At 39.8% G+C, this 22,667-nt stretch overlaps 1 pseudogene; it reads right to left on the bottom strand.

The window, feature by feature from the left end:
- Positions 1-15,086: 15,086 nt before the first annotated feature.
- LOC116532007 lies at positions 15,087-16,588 on the bottom strand (annotated as a pseudogene).
- Positions 16,589-22,667: the final 6,079 nt, after the last annotated feature.

Below are 22,667 nucleotides of genomic sequence, written 5' to 3'. Positions count from 1 at the left end.
AGGACATCAGGGACTAGTAGAATTCTAAGCCTGAGATAGTCAGGCACCGTTATGCAAGTCCCGCCACATCTCTAGCAAGGCCCCAGTGTAGCTGATGCTCCCCACACCCCTGCAGGCCCTCTGCTCATTTACACTTCTCTACTCCATGCCATGGAAATACAAGGAGTTAGGAGCTATAAAGGATTTCTTGTGAGTCCTACACCTCAGCCTGCATTTGCCCACTCCTATGGCAACAGAGTATTATAAAGTACTGAAGTCCCCAAGAACCTTTGAGGTCATTCAATACTTCCTCACAGCCAGTGTGGAATTTCCTATACAACATCTGTGACCAAAGTCCATCCCTCTCCTGCCCAAACTTTCCCAGGACCAAAGGCCCACAGCCTATGTCATCATGACGAATCTTCTCTTCAAGATGTCAACTCTCATTTCTTCCTATGTCTGTCTTGTCTAAGGAAAAGAGCTTCAGTCTTTCCCTTGAGGGACTATATCCTAATCATTTGAATATTCGGCAAAGTAGCTACACTCACCCCAATCACAGGTTTTATCTCACGACACGTAAACCCCTTCACTGCTGCCTCACAAGAGTTCCTTGAGGGCAAAGATCATTTCTTGTTATCATTGCCAACAAGTTCTGGAGTACTAGTGGCTACATAATCGACATTCACCAAAGTACTTCTGAAAGAATAGGCTTTCAAATCATCCAACTCATCTTTTTCTTTCTTTTCTTTTTTGAGACAAAGTCTCACTCTGTCGCCCAGGCTGGTGTGCAGTGGCATGGTCTCTGCTCACTGCAATATCTGCCTCCTGGGTTAAAGCAATTCTTCTGCCTCAGCCTCCCAAGTAGCTAGGATTATAGGCATGCACCACCATACTCAGCTATTTTTTTTTATTTTTAGTAGAGATGGAGTTTCTCCATGTCGGCCAGGATGGTCTCTATCTCCTGACCTCATGATCTGCCCATCTCAGCCTCCCAAAGTGCTGGGATTATAGGAGTAAGCCACCTCACGCGACCCCAAGTCATCTTTCTTTGGACATGCTAGAAAGATGAGTTTTCTTTTCTGACCTAGAAAAATATGAAATCCAGAACCCAATACAGGCAACCTCAACATGTGTGCGTGTGTGTATGTTACACAAGAGAGAAGGACTACCTTCCTCTGGGGCCATAGTATTTTCCTTCTTTTCTCTCTCATATTCTCCTGGGCAGCAGCAGTCTTTTATGAATCTTCAGACTTATCTCTACTTTCTTATCATTCATAGGGTCAATTTTCCGAAAGATAAGAAGCCAGGACACAAGGAAAACCATTGCAGTCCCTCCTCTGGTTCCTTCTACCACTGCCCCAACTCAAAACTCTGCTGCAATGTAGATCACGTTTTTTCCAGAAAATGTAAACTTCTTAAGAAAACTGACTATCTTCCGCAACTCCTAGTACAGTGCTAAGCATACAACTAATGTCTGCAAGACAGTGTAGAAGCTAAGAATGGGCTCTGCAGCCAGTCACCCTGAGCTTGAATCTGAACTCAGCTCTGTGACAGTGATAAGTACCAAACCTCCTGATGCTTCTGCTTCCTATTTGTGAAATGGAGACAGTGATGTTACCTACCACATAGGGCTTCTGAGAGGATTGAGAAAATACATGCAAAATACCTGGTATGTAACATGCTGGGTTACATACTAATACATGCAAAAGCATTAGCTGTCATAATAATTTAATAACCATTTATTGAGCTAATTGTGGGTAAATGCAGAATTACAACATGAGACAATCTTGTGCTAGGTATGTACTTTTTCATACTCATTGAAAGCATTTACAGAGCCTTCTCTGTGCAAACTGCTGAGGGCACGAAGACGAAGAGCACTTGGGGAGATGGCGTCACTTGGGAAGGTATTCTTTTCTCACTTTTCCCCTATTACGTTTGATACCAGAAGGTGTCTCTGATGAGGCGTTAGCAGGTATCGAATCTTTAAGCATGTCGCCTAATCCTTTTGGACCTCAGTCTCCTCAACTGCAAAGCTGGTGGTTTGGCTACTTGATCATCTTGTTTTAACACTGTATAACTTTGTGATCATGGAGATTTGAGTTTCTGTAAAAAAACTGCATTTCTGTTTCAGAGGTTTTCCTTCCACTCTTCTTCTCATGGACTAGGAAGCATGGGAGCTTAATTTTGAGGCCACAAAAGAGGAAAAACCCAGATTCCTCAACACAGAACGGCTTTGATGACATCAGAAAAGAGGGAGGAGTGTTCTCTTCAGACCTGGGAAGCTGACAGGTGACTGTCCTAGAGGCTGGTGTGCTTGAGGTCTCTGAGGGGGGTCCAGTCGCAACCCCCACAGACCAGGACAAAGTAAGATGTTTTCATGGCAGGACCTGCAGAAGAAACCATCCATCTCTTGCTGCTTCAGACAATAGAGCAGCTTCTCTTGGCAGTGAGCAAATCTATGCCAAGATTCACTGAGGTTTTGCTTATCAACTGGATGGTAGTAGACCCTCTGTTTCTTCCTGGGTCCGTTGAACAAAAAAAAAAAAAACAGTTGATCAAAGTTGAGCCATGTCCAAGCTCCTGAGGACTTTCAATGATCATTAAATTGTTATATCATTGAATAGGTTTTCAAGTACAGTGCATTAGGTAGGAGGTCGGGGAAGCACTTAGAAGTAACAGCTCTGAGGAGCTGCTTCGTGTCAGGCCAGATGGGAATGGACCGGGATGTGGGTTCTCTAGACACCAACATGGATAACCAGGAGCTCTCAAGCACACAGATGCCTCTGCCCCCTATCAGGTGCACAGCGTTCCTTGCTAAAGCAATTTAGAAAAACAATTTAGACATCTGAAGAATGAAACTCTAAGGGTATAGGGCTCCGTGACTCCTTGCCAGAGCTAAGAAGGAGCTGGCTCTTGACCTCACCTGACATCACCATTCAAGGCAGACAGAGCCTTCCACGTGCTTAAGAGCAATGAGTCAGGAGTGCAAATTCCCTTGCTCTCTCTCATTTTTCATCAGCACCACACGTGTGGGCTGGAATTTTACTAAATGACCAACCTCACATATTGCTAACAATTGATCCATTACGGATTGTCCAGGGAAAACAAGAGAGGAAAAACTGAACTGCAGCATAACCCCCATTTCATATCATGGTAACCCTGTACAAACAACTCTTGGTGCAACCACATGCCAGCACCCATCTTCACCTCCCAGCCCCAGGGAGTCCTCAAGAGACAAAGCTCAGGAACTAATCTCAGCGTCTGATGGCAACGGAATTACCATTACACCTCTTACCAGTGGGGCCACCACTCACCAGGAAATAAGCCGTGGCTCATTCCTCTAATCCCAGCACTTTGGGAGGCTGGGGAGGGAAGGTGGATCACCTGAGGTCAGGAGTGTGAGACCAACCTGACCAACATAGTGAAACCCCATCTCTACTAAAAATACAAAAATTAGCCAGGCATAGTGGTGGACGCTTGTAATCCCAGCTACTCGGGAGGCTGAGGTAGGAGAATTGATTGAACGCAGGAGGTGGAGGTTGCAGCGAGCTGAGATTGTCCCATTGCACACTCCAGCCTGGGCGATAAGAGTAAAAGCTTCGTCTTAAAAAAAAAAAAAAAAAAAAAAAAAACCTCACAACTTGAAGGGGACAATTCATTCTCTCCCTACCTTCACCCCAAATATACATGCAATGTTTTCTGAAAAGGAATCATCAAGAGCGAAAGCTCCATCTCAAAAAAACAGAAACAACAACAACAAAAAACAAACTTCATCTCACAACTTGAAGAGGATAATTTAATCTCCCTACTTTCACCTGAAATATACTGTAACGTTTTCTGAAAAGGAATCATCTTTGTTACTTCTCTGTTGGTGGAGCTAAGCCTTGTCCTGGCATTCCTGGCAAATGCTCAGGAAACAATGTTCTGGTTGTTCTTTAAAGGAGAGCCTGCTTCAGAAGCACTTGGGGAGAGAAATCTTTTGAACGGTTTCTCTTGGAAGATGGGGATGGAGGCTGCAGTGAGGCAGGCTTTCAGACAGAAGATTGTGGCACGCAGCCTGCATGGGAAAGACCACCTCCTCGTCCCGTGCATCATTTGCACCTTTAGCCTGGTCAGATTCAGAAAGACTGCATGTCCAGTGCAAGCTGGTGGAAATGCAGCCTGTTTCATAACGCATGGGATTTTTTGTTCATTCATATTTGGAGGCAAAAGCCTGTGCAATTTTGGCAGCCATAACCTTGCCATATGCTGAGAGAGAGCGAGCGAGGGTTGAATTACATGCTGCCTAATCTTTTGGTGTATCACAGCTGAGTCATATCCATTTTGACACTCGGAGAATATAAATAGAAAGATTTGGGGAGTAGAAATAAGAAATCTATACCTTTTGGACTTTTTCAAGTTCTTCTGGCTAGTATGTGCTGTTTTCCTTAGCAGACTTACCCGTTATAAAACAAAGAGAAAGAACAGCCTTTGCTCCAAGTTTTGAATGTCTTAGATATATTAGATTGGGAAAGGGTATTTGAAAGATAGGGAACAAGCATGTTTTACTTATTATAACTATGTGTGTGTTCCAGGTCAGGGGTGGCAAGAAGGGGGAGAAGCCTATGGGTGATGCACGCAAGACTGAAATCCTACAGGGCTTTTCTCCTCCTGGGGCCTTCACAACCTCAAGTATGGGGAAGCCAGAATCATGCAGTGATTTCTGTACCAGGAATCCAAGCTCAGAAAGCATCCAGGCACAAGGCCAGGAACTGGTGATTTCTGCTATTTTGCACCCCATGGTTTCTTGAGAAAATGATGCATTACGCTGTTGGCTTTCTTGCTGTTCTTCTGAGGTGGAATGGAACATAAACCTTCAACATGTTTTATACCAAAGTGGTTATACTAAAGAGACCTGGCACATAGTTACCCTAAAGGGGGCTGCCCAAGAGGAGAAGGAAGTGACCAGCGATGTCTCATTACCAGCCACAGACCTTGGAGAGTCAACATGTCAAATAATGTCAACAAACATTTCCTGAGTAGTCACTAGAATGACATACTTTTAAAGCCATAGTTTCTGCCCTGAGGAGCTTACAATATTTGGAGAGGAGGATAAGAGATAAATATTTAATAAGCAGAAGATAGTAAAACTAAAGGCAAGCAAGGCAGAGGCTCTCTAGAAGTTTGCCAGAGTAAAATCAGAGATAGTGAAACTTACAAGGCCATTTAGACTCAAGAGTAGCCTTCCCTCTGGAGGTCTAATTTAATTAGCACTATCACTGGGCAATGACTGAAATTATTTACCTAGGGATGCAATTTAAAACCCTTGACAGAGCTTTGAAAACAGGATAGGAATACATGTGTGTATGTGACAGAGAGAGAGGGAGAATGAGAGAACAGAAAGGAAAGGAGAGAAGAGAAAGAGAAAGGAGGAGGGAAGATTAGGAAAGAGAACAAAGGACTTAGAGAGTAGAGGAGGGGAGAAGGGACCCCTAACCTAGGTGGAATCCCACACACTCAAAACCATAGAGCACTTTCTACTCAGAATTGTTAAAGTCACCTCATCCGCAAACGCTTTTAAGATTTCTAAATACATGAGAAACATTTAATGTGCTTCACAGAGCAAGCTAAATAAAAACAGTCCTTGCACTACACCTGCTGGCATTCCCCTGGGCTGCCTGATGGTACGAAGTTGTGAGCACACACACAGGTGATAAGCCTGCCAGGCTTGTAGAGAACCTTGACTTTTCAGGTGCTTGAACAAAGAAGAGAGCACGTTTATGTATTCATCTCAGTAGACAGAGACATAAAAGATTAATTATGTCATTAAGTAGTATATAATTATTGAGCATATTTCATGTCACTGCATATTTATAGTAATTTTCAAAGTCATTTTGCATCATTATATTATTCCTACACAAGACGTTTTAAATGTTTTTCTGAAATTCTATAGTTCTAAGAAGAGCTCTGTGTACCTTCTTGGAGCTTCATTCCAACATCAATTTAGGAAGAAGGGTAGTTAATGTTAAAACTAGTCTACATGCATGGGTTTACATTCTCTCTGTCCATCTGTCTCTCCCTCTCTCTCTCACACACAGATTTGAGACACAGGAGCTAACACTGGACCAAGGCTCCTAGTAAGGATCACAGAATAGAGGTATTTTGGTTCCATTCCCTTCCCAAAAGACAAACAAAAGTTTAAAAGAATGGAAAATTTTAAAACGGACAATCCCACCTTCTTTAGTGAAAGTAAGGATACGGCCACAACTCCCAACCTCAGTTTCTAAGGACTGGATGCTAAGCAGAGTGAAACTGGGACCCACCTGAGGGAAGGCGTAAGAATAGCCACAAGTCTGTATAGATTTCTGGCAGGATATGGAGTTCTCCAAAGGGGGTGGCCTTGCAATTGCTTGATGGAAATGTCAGAGTCTGGAAAGGTGGGCAGGGCCTGAAAGCCTTCCCGTGTCCAGTTCCAGGTTGTGGAGCATCTGGCAAGGCTGCCTGATACTTAGTGTACAAATGGGTCCACACGAGGCATAGCAGAGGAGGCCCGGCCAGCCCACTGCAGAAACAGCATCAGAGGAGGCTGGGTTTGTAGCAGTGACTCCACGCTGCTAAACATGGTACTCAACCAAAGATGATTTCTCATCCCAAGGAGGCATTTGGCAATATCTAAAGATATTTTTGGTTGCCACAAAAGGTATCAAGTGGGAAAAGATGTAAAGGCCAAAGATGTTCTAAACATCCAAAAGCTGCAGGGCTTTCCCCTGGATTATACAGCTCCAAATCTTAATAGTGCCAGGGTTAGGAAGCTCTCTGATCTTGGACAAATTTCTTAACTTTTCTTAGCTTTAATGTCTTCATCTGAAGAATGGGAACAAATTTCTTAACTTTTCAGAGCCTTAATGTTCTCATCTCAAGACTGGGATTAATAAATAGTTCCTTAACTGAGTCATTATGCTGGTTAATTTGGACACATGTATTATAGGAAGCACTATTTTGCACAGTGCTTGACACATTGTAAGTATTCAATCAATTTTGGCAACTGTTGCTTCTCTCTCTCTTTCTCTCTCTCTCTCTCTCTCTCTCTTTAAGCAAGTTAAGTACATGTGCTTGGCTCTATGGCCTATAGCCTATCCTTGACACTATTCTGCCTTCACAAAGCATTTTAGAGAGAGATCCAAGATGGTTGATCACTAGCAGCTCGGGATTGCAGCTCCCACTGAAAGAGCAGAGAACGAGAGGACGCCACACTTTCAGATCAATTTTTGTTGCTCACACACCAGGAGATTCCCAGCGGAGGAGCCCCACGTGTCGCCAGCGTGACTCTTGAGGCCGGTGAGGCGGTTTTGCCACTGCCTTGGTGTGGCGGTTCTTGGTGCAGAGTCAGAAAAGCACCATCAATCTTAAAGCCGCTGTTCTGGCTGGCGCAGTGGGTTGCTCAGATTCTAGCGCCCGGAATCAACAAGTTGGACGTCCATTCAGAAACCCAACTATAAAGACGGTAATTATAAAGACCACAGATGGATAAATCTATAACGAAGGGAAGAAAACAGCCTAAAAAGGCTGAGAATACCCAAACTCAGAACGCCTCTCCCTCTACAGGGGATCACAGTTCCTCATCAGAAACAGAACAAGGCCTGATGGAGAAAGACTGTGTTCCATTAGCAGAAGCAGGCTTTAAAAAGTGGATGATAAGAAACTTCTGGAAATTAAAAGAACTTGTTCTAACCCAATGCAAAGAAACCAAGAACTTTGAAAAAAGGTTTGAAGAAATGTTAACAATAACACACAGCTTAGAGAGGAATATAAGTGAATTATTGGAGCTGAAAAATACAACACGAGAACTTCGTGAACTATGCACAAGTTTTAACAGCCGAATTGATCAAGCGGAAGAAAAGATATCTGAGGTCGAAGACCAACTTCATGAAATAAAACAAAAAGACAAGATTAGAGAAAAAAGGATAAAAAAGAACGAGCAAAGTCTCCAAGAAATATGGGACTATGTGAAAAGACCTAATCTACGTTTGATAGGTGTACCTGGATGTGACGAAGAGAATCAATCCAAGCTGGAAAATACGCTTCAGGATATTATTCAGGAAAACTTTCCCAACCTAGCAAGGCAGCACAACATTCAACTCCAGGAAATACAGAGAACACCACAAAAATATTCCTCAGGAAGACCAACCTCAAGGCACATAATCGCCAGATTCACCAGGGTTGAAATGAAAGAGAAAATACTGAGGGCAGCCAGAGAGAAAGGGCAGGTTACCCATAAAGGGAAGCCCGTCAGACTCACAGCAGATCTCTCAGTAGAAACCCTACAAGCCAGAAGAGAGTGGGGGCCAGTATTCAACATCCTTAAAGAAAAAAACTTTCAACCCAGAATTTTACATCCAGCCAAACTAAGCTTCATAAGCGAAGGAAAAATAAAATCTTTTGTGAACAAGCAAGCACTCAGAGATTTCATCACCACCAGGCCTGCTTTACAAGAGCTTTTGAAAGAACCACTACAAATAGAAAGGAACAACCAGTATCAGCCTTTCTAAAAATACCAAAAAATAAAGAACATCAACATAATTAAGAACTTGCATCAACTAATGGGCAAAACAGCCAGCTAACATTAAATGGCAGTATCAAACACACATGTATTCTTATTAATTCTAAATTTAAATCGACTAAATCCCCCAATCCAAAGACACAGACAGGCAAAAAAAGCCAAGACCCATTGGTATGCTACATCCAGATCCATCTCACATGCAAGGATACATAAAGACTCAAAACAAAGGGATGGTGAAAAATTTACCAACCAAATGGAGAGCTAAAATAAATAAATAGAAAGCAGGAGTTGCAATTTTTGCTGATAAAATAGATTTCAAAGCAACAAAGATCAAAAGAAGCAAAGAAGGACATTACATAAAGATAAAAGGATCAATGTAACAAGAAGAGCTAAAGATCCTAAACATATATGCACCCAATACAGAAATACCCAGATATATAAGACTTACAAAGAGACTTGGACCCCCACACAATAATAGCGGGAGACTTCAACATCAATATTAGATAGATCAATGAGACAGAATGTTAACATCGATATCCAGGACTTGAACTCAGATCTGGAACAAGTAGACTTAATTAACATTCATAGAACTCTCCACTTTAAATACACAAAATATACACTCTTATCAGTACTACATCACACGTATTTACAGGTTTAAATGAAATATTGGTTGGCTGCTTGTTAATTATTTTCTTCCCTCATTTTTTTTTTTTATGTCTCTATTATTAAACACAATTACAGGCATACCCAGTTTCAGACTGCATTCTAGCCCGGGCAATAAATCAACACCCCTGTTCTCTCTCCCTCTTCCTCTTCCTCTTTCTTCCTTTCCTTTATTCTTTTTTCTTTAAAAAAAAAAAAAAAAAAAAAAAAAAAAAAAAAAGCATCTTTAGCAAAATTCTTAGTTCTCCAGCACTTTCTAAGAGTGGCCTACCTCACTAGTGATGATTCTTTGAGAGATGTGCTAAATGTGTGTAGTTGTAGTCAAGGGAAGTCAGATTCAACTGACTGTCCAGCACACTACTCTGATTTTTGGAATAAGGATCATAACCCACATTCCAGCTTTATAGAACCAAACCAGAGTAAAACCCAGGCCAGCTAAACCCTTGGATAATTAATTATTATTGGGTATGTTTCTGGATCATTGAACATCTGAATGTGTAAGCACCAACATTTCTATTTTCAACATTTTAAAAAATATTCCTAAGGTTAGGCTGGGCACAGTGGCTCACACCTGTAATCCTAGCACTTTGGTAGGCCAAAGCAGGCGGATCACGAGGTTAGGAGATCAAGACCATCCTGGCTAAGGCAGTGAAACCCAGTCTCTACTAAAAATACAAAAAATTAGCTGGGCATGGTGGCGCACGCCTGTAGTCCCAGCTACTTGGGAGACTGAGGCAGAGAATTGCTTGAACCAGAGAGGCGGAGTTTGTAGTGAGCCAAGATCATGTCACTGTATGCCGGCCTGGGCAACAGAGCAAGACTCCATCTCAGAAAAAAAAAAAAAAATCCTAAGGTTAATTATATATTTATCTGTATTTTTAACAGTATACTCAACAGCTTAAGCTTTCCTTCATGACTCAAGATCATTACTACTAACATCAATTATCACACATGCTTTACCATAGTGATGGCCTCAGGATCTGCTGAAGTTTGTTAGCTCTTTATCTACACGCCAAATAGATCAAGGGCACTGAGCTTTCTTATCTTTTGTTTACACTAATTAACAAGGGTTTGTTTTCCTGCTTAATTCCTTGTTTTAACATTTCTAACTGGCTGTTCCTTCAAACATTAGCATAATGCCAAGGGTGGATCTGAAATTTTAGGGACCTGAAGCTCATATAATCCTGGATTGTTGTGGGGAGGGACACTTTAAAAAAAAAAAAAAGAGGACACAGGGCAGCATGGTGGCTCACACCTATAATCCCAGCACTTTGAGAGGCTGAGGTGGGTGGATCACAAGGTCAGAATTTCAAGACCAGCCTGACCAATATGGTGAAAGCCCATCTCTACTAAAAATACAAAAATTAGCCGGGCATGGTGGCACATGGCTGTAGTCCCAGCTACTCAACACGCTGAGGCAGGAGAACTGCCTGAACCTGGGAGGCAGAAGCTGCAGTGAACCAAGATTGTGCCACTGTGCTCCAGCCTTGGTGACAGAGTGAGACAGTCTCAAAAGAATAAAAAACAAAAAGGATACAAAAATACAAAATTAGATACCAAACTGGACAGTGGGCATATTCCTAGATTCCTAGAAGACATTCCTACTCTGGTTAAGCTAGCAATAATTTAATAATATACACAGAAGTAACTGTAAAATATACATATATATCCCAACAAACCCTAATTGACTTCTATTTAGCTAGAGCTCAAAAAACGCCTACAGCCTCCTCAATGCCATCTCACGAGGTGACGTGTGCTGGAGGGCAAGTCAGAGTGGCAGCCAACAGTCTGAACCAGCTGTGGTTAAGATATCTTATCTCTGCAAATTTTACAAAACCATATGACCTGGTAAACACATTACTGGGTTGCTTACTGTGGACCTGGTTTCATAGTAGTCTGATGCAGTATGACTCTCTTCTAAACTAAAAACCCAAAGCCAACATTGACAAAACTTTGTATGAATTAAGAAAGAAAAGGCTCTGAATAAAGATTGACATATCTCTAGGAATAAAGCATAGGGCCTCGTGTGTATAGAATTTGAGACTTATGCAAAAAATGTCTCTTTGGCTTATCTCTAGCTGTGCTTCACGAGGTGAGGAAAAATGAGCCAATTTCTTAGAGTCATTTTTCCCCCCGAAAAATCTTTACATTCCTTTATTGGAGCAAGATTCCTGATTGGTATACAGTGATGTATTTACTAAACAGAGACCTGTACAGAAATTACATACTATCCGTCTAGATAGGTTGTTACACTTTTGCCTATTGATGGAACAGTTCCATTTATGAAGTTTTATACATCAAAAAGCTTTGAGTTTCACCAGATTGTCCATTAATTCACCTCTGAAAAAGTGGCATTTAACTGTAATTCCAGCATCCCCAGCCGGGGGTGGGGGGTAGATCGTGAGGTCAGGAGTTCAAGACCAGCCTGGCCAATATGGTGAAACCCTGTCTCTCCCTAAAATACAAAAATTAGCTGGGTGTGGTGGCTCATGCCTGTACTCAGGAGAATGAGGCAGGAGAATCACTTGAACCTGGGAGACGGAGGGTGCAGTGAGCCGAGATTACGCCACTGCACTCCAGCCTGGGAGACAGAGCAAGACACTGTCTCAAAAAAAAAAAAAAAAAAATCGCATTTAATTTCAGCTATTATATTTTAACAGCATTAAAAAGCTTATGTATTAGGGTGCTTCTCTGCACAATGGCATTGAGCAGACAGAGGTGAGTCTATTATCCCACCCAGAGTCATATTGTCATATTTGAGAACTTTATACCAGAGAGCTGGCAGTTACTCCTAATCAACACAGACTTCTTACTCTGAGATCCTATCTTCTTGGCCACATTTTACATAGCCAATGAAGACATGCCAGCAACTGTCCCATAAGTAACGTGGCATAAAAGCACCAGGTCTATTTGATGGTGGTGGCAGGCACTATTATTTTATATCCTGGTAAAAGGCAAATTCTAAAAGCTGCCACTTGTCGATTAAAAATCAAGGACACAACATACTCAGAACTGAGTGTTGAACATTCTGGTATCCTGAATGATGTGAATACTTTCCAAAACCAATGGCGAATTGTACCCATGTTTCGCAGCTATGGAGACACTAATTGATTCAAATCCCATTACTCAATCCACATAGCCCTGAGGTCATCCTGCAAAGTGTGTATTAAAAAATACAAAGTTAGGGTGACAAAGTTTGACAATGATGTTATGCAAGTCAGACTTGGAAGGTCCTAGTAAGCATATCTATGCTGAGAGAAAAGCATCAAATCCTTTGCATACATATTTAGTTTTATTGTAACAAAGCAACTTGTACACTTTTAACCTTTAAAACTGAGCATCATTTTTCCTTTCCAGTGAAACAGAAAGAAAATTTAAAAATGAGCAGGACCAAATTACAATAGAGAATGTCAATTCCAAATAAGATTCTATAGGTTCCAGTGATTCTCCCATGGAGTGGCAGGGTTCAAATCATCATTAGGAGAGAATTTATTTTAAAAGTGTCATCTTAAACGGCAAGGATGTCATCTGTCAAATATTACAAGTAAACATGCCAAAGGAGAAGCCATGTTGTCAGATATCAAACCCACCCCTTGCTGACCTTCTATAACCCCATTTTTGGTTTTTGTTTTTTAATTATATTTTAAGTTCTGGGGTACATGTATCGGTCGTGCAGGATTGTTACATAGGTATACACATGCCATGGAGGTTTGCTGCATCCATGACCCCGTCATCTACATTAGGTATTTTTCCTAATGTTATTCCTCCCCAATCCTCCCACCCCCTGCTATCCCTCCCCTACCAGCCCCACCTCCCAAAAGGCCCAAGTGTGTGATGTTTCCCTCCCTGTGTCCATGTGTTCTCATTGTTCAACACTCACTTATGAGTGAGAACATGTGATGTTTGGTTTTCTGTTCTTGTGTCAGTTTGCTCAGAATGATGGTTTCCAGCTTCATCCATGTCCCTGTAAAGGACACGAACTCATCCTTTTTATGGCTACATAGTATTCCATGGTGTATATGTGCCACATTTTCTTTATCCAGTCTATCATTGATGGGCATTTGGATTGTGAATAGTGACGCAATGAACATAAGTGTGCATGTGTCTTTATAATAGAATGATTTATAATCCTTTGGGTATATACCCAGTAATGGGATTTCTGGGTCAAACTGTATTTGTATTTCTAGATACTTGAGGAATCATCACACTATCTTCCACAATGGTTGAACTAATTTACACTCCTACCAACAGTGTAAAAGCATTCCTATTTCTCCACATCCTCTCTAGCATCTGTTGTCTCTAGATTTTTTAATAATCACCATTCTAACTGGCATGAGATGGTATCTCAATGTGGTTTTGATTTGCAAATCTCTAATGACCAGTGATGATGAGCTTTTTTTCATATGTTTGTTGGCTGCATAAATGTCTTCTTTTGAAAAGTGTCTGTTCATATCCTTCACCCACTTTTTGACGGGTTGGTTTGTTTGTTTCTTGTAAATTTCTTTAAATTCTTTGTAGATTCTGTATATTAGCCTTTTTTTCAGATGGGTAGGTTGCAAAAAATTTTTCCCATTCTGTTGGTTGCCAGTTCACTCTAATGATAGTTTCTTTTGCTGTGCAGAAGCTCTTAAGTTTAATTAGATCCTATTTGTCTATTTTGGCTTTTGTTGCCATTGCTTTTGGTGTTTTAGTCATGAAGTCCTTGCCCATACCTATGTCTGAATGGTATTGCCTAGGTTTTCTTCTAGGGTTTTTATGGTATTATGTCTTATGTTTAAATCTCTAATCCATCTGGGGTTAATTTTTGCATAAGGTGTAAGGAAGGGGTCCAGTTTCAGCTTTCTGCATATAGCTAGCCAGTCTTCCCAATACCATTTATTAAATAGGGAAACATTTCCCCATTGCTTGTTTTTGTCAGGTTTGTCAAAGATCAGATGGTTGTAAATGTGTGGCATTACTTTTGAGGCCTCTGTTCTGTTCCATTGGTCTGTATCTCTGTTTTGGTACCAGTACCATGCTGTTTTGATTACTGTGGCCGTGTAGTAAGGTAGCGTGCTGCCTCCAACTTTGTTTCTTTTTTGTTGTTGTTGTTTTGTTTTGTTTTTTTACTTAGGATTGTCTCGGCTACGCGGGTTCTTCTTTGGTTCTATATGAACTTTAAGGTGGTTTTTTCCAGTTCTGTGAAGAAGGCCAATGGTAGTTTGATGGGGATAGCATTTAATCCATAAATTATTTCGGGCAGTATGGCCATTTTTACAATATTGGTTCTTCCTAACCATGAACATGGAATGTTTTTCCATCTGTTTGTGTCCTCTCTTATTTCCTTGAGCAGTGGTTTGTAGTTCTCCTTGAAGAGGTCCTTTACATCCTTTGTTAGTTGTATTCCTAGGTATTTTATTCTCTTTGTAGCAACTGTGAATAGGAGTTTGCTCATGATTTGGCTCTCTGTTTTTGATGTGTAGGAATGCTTGTGATTTTGCAAAATGATTTTGTATCCTGAGACTGGAGTTGCTTATCAGTTTAAGGAGATTTTGGGCTGAGACGATGAAGTCTTCTAAATATACAATCATGTCATCTAAAAACAGAGACAATTTGACTACCTCTTTTCCTAACTGAATACCCTTTATTCCTTTTTCTTGCTTGATTGCTCTGGCCAGAACTTCCAACACTATGTTGAATAGGAGTGGTGAGAGAAGGCACCCTTGTCTTGTGCCAGTTTTCAAAGGGAATGCTTCGAGTTTTTGCCCATTCAGTATGATATTGGTTGTGGGTTTGTCAAAGACAAAAACCATATGATTATCTCAATAGATGCAGAGAAGGCCTTTAACAAAGTTCAACAGCCCTTTATGCTAAAAACTCTCAATAAACTAGGTATTGATGGAATGTATCTCAAAATATAACCCCATTTTTCAGATTTTTTGTCTTTTTTTAAACAAGAGAAAGTAGACGGATGGATGTTAGTAAATGCTAACTGTGCATATTTACATAGAGACACGGTGTACTCTGAGCTTAATGTACAGAGAAAGGAAAGAAGCTAGAATTCTGTGCCCTGCTACACAGGGGCCTTGTACCTTCCAGCTTTCAGCAGAGCAAAGGGAGCAGGTTTTTCTTTTTTCCCACAGAGCTCAGTGGTGTTGATTCCATACAGTTTTTGTTCAGACAGAAAGGGACAAAAATGTATTTCGAACAGAAAGGGGTAGAGACTCTTTTCCCATTCTATTCTGTTCAAGGCATTTCTCCCAAAATAAGTTGAGAACCATAATGTGGAGAAGAGACCTCAAGAACAGGGTAACTGAGCACAAGAGGAAGAAAATAAAAAAGAAAAAAAAGAAGACTGCAACTTGCTCCCAGGGACTGGAGAAAACTTTTTTAAAAGACGGTCAGAATCCATTAGCATTCTATCAGTCTTCTTCTCGTTCACCCTCCTCTCCCTCCCCTTGATCATCATCTTCATCTTCTTCACCTTCATCCTCATCCCCTTCAGTATCTTCTAATCATTCCTCCTCTTCCGCTTCTTCAACATCTTCTCCTTCTCCTTCATCATCCATATTGGGAAACAAGTAGTATTGCAATGGGTTTGGCCAAAAATCATCTTTGATGACCTCTCCTAACTCATCAGCCCCTGCATCAGAATGGTCAGTAAACCAGGTAAAGAAGCTCTCTGGTTCCATGTGCTCCTTCTTCCTTCTGGCTTTAGTCTGTGTTTGACTTGAATGTTTTCTCAAATCCTTTCCAGATTTTCATTTGATTTCAGTGGACTTGAAGATGGATCGCCACTCTCATTCAGATGAAATTCTTTCGAGAGAACTTTATTTTCAAAGTGAGGATTTTCATCAAAATAAAAATCTATTCAGCAATTCGATTTAATGTCTTCAAATTCCATCACTTCAACTCTGGTCAAATAATGCAGTGCCTCTTCATCTCATTCTCCTTCCCAAGCAATGCAGACACTTTCATTAGGTTGACACATGTTGTTACCCAAAAATCTGGGGTTTTGGAGATCAATTCTGACCTCTTCTGAGAAACTTATTTACAGAGTTTGTTATATTTCTGTTCTACTTTCAAAATCTCCTCACTGACTTGTTCACTAAGCCTATTTCATTTTGTACTTCATCAATGTGTTTGACTGCTTCTTGCTGTTATTTTTCTCCCTTCTTTGGCAAGCCTGCAGAGGTTGATGCCTCCTCTGGTCTCAGGGCAGGAGGTGGTCTTGGTTTCTTCATTTGAGGTGGGAGTGGAGACAAACGTTTGGGGGCCATGCTGCTAAAGAAGTCTGAAAACCGGACCATGCTCATCAGGAAGCAGGCAAAAAACTCAGGGTCATTTTTTAAGAGCACTTTCTTAGTATGAATAGATTTTTTTTAGATGACACTTAATAATTGTACATATTTATGGAGTACAATGTGATATTTCAATACCTATATACAATGTATAATGATCAAATCAAGGTAATTAGTGTCCCCTCAAACATTTATCATTTGTATTGAGAACATTCAAAGTTCTCTCTTGTAGCCATTGGAAAACATCAAATAGGCCAGGTGCAGTGGCTCACACCTGTAATTCCAGCACTTTCGGAGGCCAGGGCGGGTGGATCATGAAGTCAAGAGATTGAGACCACTCTGGCCAACATGGTAAAACCCTGTCTCTACTAAAAATTCAAAAATTAGCTGGGTGTGTACTCAGAAGGCTGAAGCAGTAGAACTGCTTGAACCCAGGAAGTAGAGGTTGCAGTGAGCCAAGATCACGCCACTGCACTTCCGCCTGGTGACAGAGCGAGACTCAAAAAAAAAAAGAAAAGAAAATATCAAATAAATTATTAACTATAGTCACCCCCCCAGAGCCATAGAACACTAGAACTTACTCCTCTTATCTATCTGTAATTTTGTATTAGTTAAAAAACCTTTCCTTATCCCCCCTTCCCTCCACCCTTCCCAGGTTCTAGTTAGCACTATTTAGTAATAGTTTTGAATATGATTTAAGTAAACACAATTGTAGGTAGTTGGTACTGTTTTCAGTTGTAAAAATTCAAGACTTGGACTCTTAAGGTTTCTAATAAAAAGCAAATGTTTACTTGTACCTTCCCTTTGTACCTCTTTACCAGTTGTTTCTTTTTAATGTTTACACTTTGTTTCTTTTTTCTTTTCTTTCTTTTTTTTTTTTTTTAATAGATACAGGGTTTCCCCATGTTGTCCAGGCTGGTGTCAAACTCTTGGGCTCAAGTGATCCTCCCACCTCAGCCTCCCAAAGTGCTAGGATTATAGGTATGAGCCACTATGCCCAGCCTGATTTTTAAATTTTCAAATAATTTTGGACTTAGAGAAAAGATGCAAAGTTCAGAGATCCCTGATATCCTTTACCCAGTTTTCCTAACCACATCTTATATAACCTTGTAAGATGATCAAAACCAGGAAATTAACATTGATACAAAACCACTAACTAATCCACAGACCCTATTGAAATAATTTTGCCAGTTTTTCCACTAATGTCTTTGTTACTGGTTCAATCCAGGATTCCACATGACGTTCAGTTGTCATATGTCCTAAGTGTTCTCTAATTTGTGACAGCACCTTAGTCTTTTTTGTCTTCCATGACAGTGACATTTTTGAAGCCTGCTAGCCAGTTATTTTGAAAAATCTCCCTCAATTTTGATCTGATAATTTCTAATAATTATACTTTTTTTGCAAGAATCACATAGAGGAGTTGTGTGCCCTTCTCAGTGTCCTGTATCAAGAGATAAGCAATATTAGGTGATGTTAATTTTGATGACTTGCTTAAGGTGATGCATGCCAGGTTTATCTACCAAAAAGACATTTTTTCCCCTTTGTAATCTTTAGGAGAGAGAATTTGAGACTATGCAAATAGTCTTATATCTTATACTTTTGCTCATTAATTTTAGTGACCAGTGATGGTTCTTGTCTGAATAGTTATTGCTATTTGCCTAAGAATAATTTTTATTTAAATCATTTCTTCTACATTTATTAATCAAAATTTTACTGTAAGAAAGAATTGTCCTTTCTCATCCTCTTAATTATTCATTCTATTATTTATATCAATCTAGATCCACAGACACTTATTTTGTTTTTTGTGTGTATAATCCATTGTTACAATTTTTTAATTGCTGTTGCTCAGGTTGTCTCCATTTTTACTACAAAATGAACCCCTTCAAATTTCTTACATTCTTTCCGCATATCCCATGAGTTTTTGAATACTTCCTTACTTTCTGGCACCACAAGATGTTCCAGATTAATCTTATCATTTCACTGGCTCAATCCTGGAGTCAACCAATTCTACAAGGAACCTTGGTTTCTTTTATTGGAGAATGGCATTTAACAACCAAGATATAGGTGCTAGATGTGTTCATTGATACTGGGATGTCATGTATAGGAAACGTGTGCTTGTATATTACATATATATATATATACATCTATGTTTACTTCTTTATGCCATCTGTGTACATAATGAAAACCATGAGTTTATGCTGATACCTCCTATTCTAACACTATAGGGCTTATTCTAGCATCCTCCTCCTTCCTTATTTTTAACATTCATTCTGCTTGAGAAATGTGGCTCTCATTATTCACAGTGTTTCTATTTGTTCAATCCTAGTGGACTCATAGTTTCAGAATTGCTAAAGCATGTCTCCACGAGTAGGACATTTACCAAATACATTAAGATATTTGCATACTGTTCTTTTTATAATATTTGTGTACAGTAGTGTTTAGTGTTATAGTATATAGTCAAATACTATTTCCAATGCTACTTTTCTTACTGTTGTGTTCTATTTGGGGTTCCCCCAGCATCTGGGTTGAATTTAATTAATTATAATGGGAGGGGGGAGGATTATGTGAACATGCCCATAGCTCTAAAAGTCAGAGCTTTATAGTAAAGATATATTCAGAAAAGTGCTGCTCACACCTTGTTCATACTAATCCTCACTTCCCATTCTTCCCCCCCGTTTTCATCTACCCCCATAGGTAACCAATCTCATTCCCCCTGGTTTATTTTTTCTGTATATTATTGCCTGTTGGGTTAGCAAAAATTAATAAATTTTACAACACATTCTGTTTGTGAAGCTGTATGTAAACAGGCAAAGCATACTTAGGCACAAATAAGCAGATACATGTATATGCTTTTAATATTCCATTTTTTCTTACATAAAGCATAGGATACTATACATATTCTTTGCATTTTGCTTTTTTCACTTAAAAATATATCCTGGAAAATCACTACCTATTATTTCATTAAAAAAAAATGTACAGACACATAGTACTCCATGTATCAATGAACTGTGGTTTATTCAATCATTCTTCTATCTGTAGGCATTTAGATTGACTCCAATATTTTACAATTACAAATGATGCTTCAATACAATCTTGTATATATGTGCTGTCATATCATTGGAAGTAAATTTTGGGCTAGACTTCTAAAATGAGATTTCTGGGTTAAAGAGTAAATGCACATGTAGCTTTGTAAAGTAATGCCAAATTTCACTTTTAAAATGTTGTAGCAATTTGACATCCTACCAGCAATGCATGTGAATGCCAATGCACATACAGCTTCACTATCAGAATGTATTATAAAATTTACTAATTTTTGCTAACCTGACAGGCAAGAAATGGTATCTGAGTGTTGTTTTACTTGTATTCCTCTAAATGTGAGTAAGTATGAACAACTTTCATATTCAAGGGCTGTTTCTGTTTCATTTGTTGTGAATTGTCTGCTCATGAAAGCAAAGCCAGTAACAGAAATGGGCAGGAAAATTTCACATCTGGCTCCCAGGATAGGCCCTGCCCCCTGGATTGAGCTCCATGGAGACCTTAGACTTGCCTGCTTTCTCAGCCCTATTCATACGCCTAGCACCCAGGACGGACAGAATCCAGTTTTTCCCAGAGGCTGTCCGTGACCTCGATCCTGTAGTTTCGCCGGGATCTTAACCAAGCTCAATGATCTGAGTATTCAAGGCTATGGTTATTTTTAGGTTTGCTGTGTCAATAAAAAACATTTTCTGCAGATGCTTAAAAGTAAGCCCTGAGTGTAGTGTAGAAATCACAAAGTTAACAATTAACATGGGCCCCGGGTATCTTCACATTTGAGTGTCAGGCATTGGACCTCATGTTTCATACTGGGAAAAGTCTATCAACACACCATTTGGCAAAGGTCAAAGCAGGGGACTGACCTTATGACTGATGATTTTGTGTTCCAGATCATTGTGAATTCCTCTACCTCTGTTTGCAAAAGAAAGAGGGAATTTTCCTGAGTTTCAGTTGAATTAATCACATTTAAAAGCTCTTCAGAGGAAAAAAAAATTAATCTTGTAAATTACAAATACTGCCAGGGGAGCCTAACATTAGGCCTCATTTCCATGCATATGGTCAGGCTGAAAAATGAAGCTGGATTTGATCCATTGAGGCTGAACCTTCACCAAAGGCAGCATTTCCACTACTCTCTGTCTTTTCAATACTGTCAATAAAGAACTGGATCAATTTGAACAACAGAGTCATTACTGTATCTTAATTCATTGTTTTCTGCTACTAATACATCTTGTCTTTTGATTCTGTAACTCAACAGAGCTTGTCATTATTTGTTTATTTGTTTCATTTAGCACCATTATCAAATTACAAAAGGAAGTATCTTTCTTTGCTTACAGTCTCCAGGGCTAGAAGGGAAGTAATACAGTAACTGTACAAGCCTTATTTAGCTCACACAGCTCAATGGTATCCTTGCAAAGTGGGCGCCTTTATAAGGGGTAGTTTCTCTCCACATGAGCCATCTCATAAAGAACTCTTTTAGCCTGACACTTAAAAGCTATTTTACTCGCACATGACCTCTCTTTGTTAGTTACATGGGATTAAGGAAAATTGATCTATCCTTAGGGTCCCCTTTACCCTAAACTGCTCTTAAATTCATCTATAATTTGGAAAAATAAATAAATAAGGGGAAAATAGCTAAGGGGAGTCTATCATTGACTTCAGGTAAAATTCAAGGTCTTGTTTGTATTACCAGCTATATTTCTGTAGAGCTAAATCTATGATGTTTCAGTTATGGATCATGAACTATAAACTCATGTTCACTTTCACTGCAACCTTGGTTAAGAAAGAGGCACTATCAATGCAGGCATTAATCATCTCAAGAACATTCACAGTATGAAATAGTTTCCCTGACTTTGATGTAAACAAAAATGTTTCAAACTTTTCCCTTTCTGTACCAGGTAGTATTATGGGTGACTTTTCTGCAGTCTTTTTAGGAGGGATAGAATGGGTTGGAAACACATCAGTTCGCATGTTTTATGGAAAACAATTTCTGTTAGACTCACTGGCTTACTAAAACTGCTCAATACTGAGGGAGATAGGGAGTCTATGTTGGAAGGACTTCCAGTTTGAGTGACCAGTTTCCTATTTGCAAACTTTGAAAGTCTCTTATCGGGGCAATAGCTTAACCATTAATAAGAAAAACACAAGCCCCTTCTCTAATTCTCCAATTCCCTTGTTGAACTTGGCCAACCATAGGTATGATGGCTCACTGCCCAGTAAGCCATTCTGACACTCTTCTGGTTTATATATTGAAAACAATAACCTCAATTGTCTGAAAAAGGAGAAAAACATTTAAAAGTCAGCATATAGATAAACTCATAAACACACACACACGTAGTCTTTGGCATACACACATACTTCATGCATGAATAGCACTGTCCTTACTAACATAATAAACATCCCTTTCAGCTCTTCTCTCTTCAGTGGTTCCTATTTCAGAGCCACACCACAGATTCTTTGTGTCCGAAGTCCACAAAAAGCATCCCAAGCATTCTAGCAAGCCCTGTGGCTTGGCTCATGCAGCTAGGAATAAAAGATCCCTTGAATACAAATGGCAATGTTCATGCTAGCAGCTGCCACCCAAGGGTAGGAAACACCATGCAGTTCATATTTTGTGCTGCTGCTTTTTGTTCTGAGTGAAAGATGAGAGAAATGTTCTCACTGGGGAATGCTTTCGTTCTGATTTATGGGGCTGAAGAACAGGATTGTTGTTGTTGTTGTTTTTAATGATTCCCTATGACATGTAGAGTTTGACCTTGACTTTTAACTACCAGGACACATGAACTTCTGTCCCACATTATGACCGAACTTTTAAAATAAAAGAATAGAATAACCAACTCCAATTTGCAGGGAACCACTACTTTCAGCTTTCAAACCCCTGTAATGTGTATTGTTAACAGCAGTGGGTTAGGTCTTCTGCTATGAATGGAGGCCAGAAAAGAATACTTCAAGAAAGGTCAGCAGAGCTTAACTGGAGCTGAAGGAAGTGAGCAACTATATTTAAAGACCTAGGATGGAGTATAGTTTCACTTTGCACACAAAGAACTCTTTCTTTCTGCTTTTAACATTGAGGTGGATAAATTCTGAAAACTCACAGAGGGATTTGTTGTTGACTTGTAAATTCAAACTTACATGTCATGAATTTCATTACTCTATTTCTTATTCCCCCGAACAGC

The sequence above is a fragment of the Sapajus apella genome, unplaced genomic scaffold (assembly GCF_009761245.1).
Source record: "Sapajus apella isolate SASKATOON/1434 unplaced genomic scaffold, GSC_monkey_1.0 scaffold74, whole genome shotgun sequence".
Classification (NCBI taxonomy): Eukaryota; Metazoa; Chordata; class Mammalia; order Primates; family Cebidae; genus Sapajus; species Sapajus apella.
This window is presented reverse-complemented; position numbering and strand designations above follow the sequence as displayed.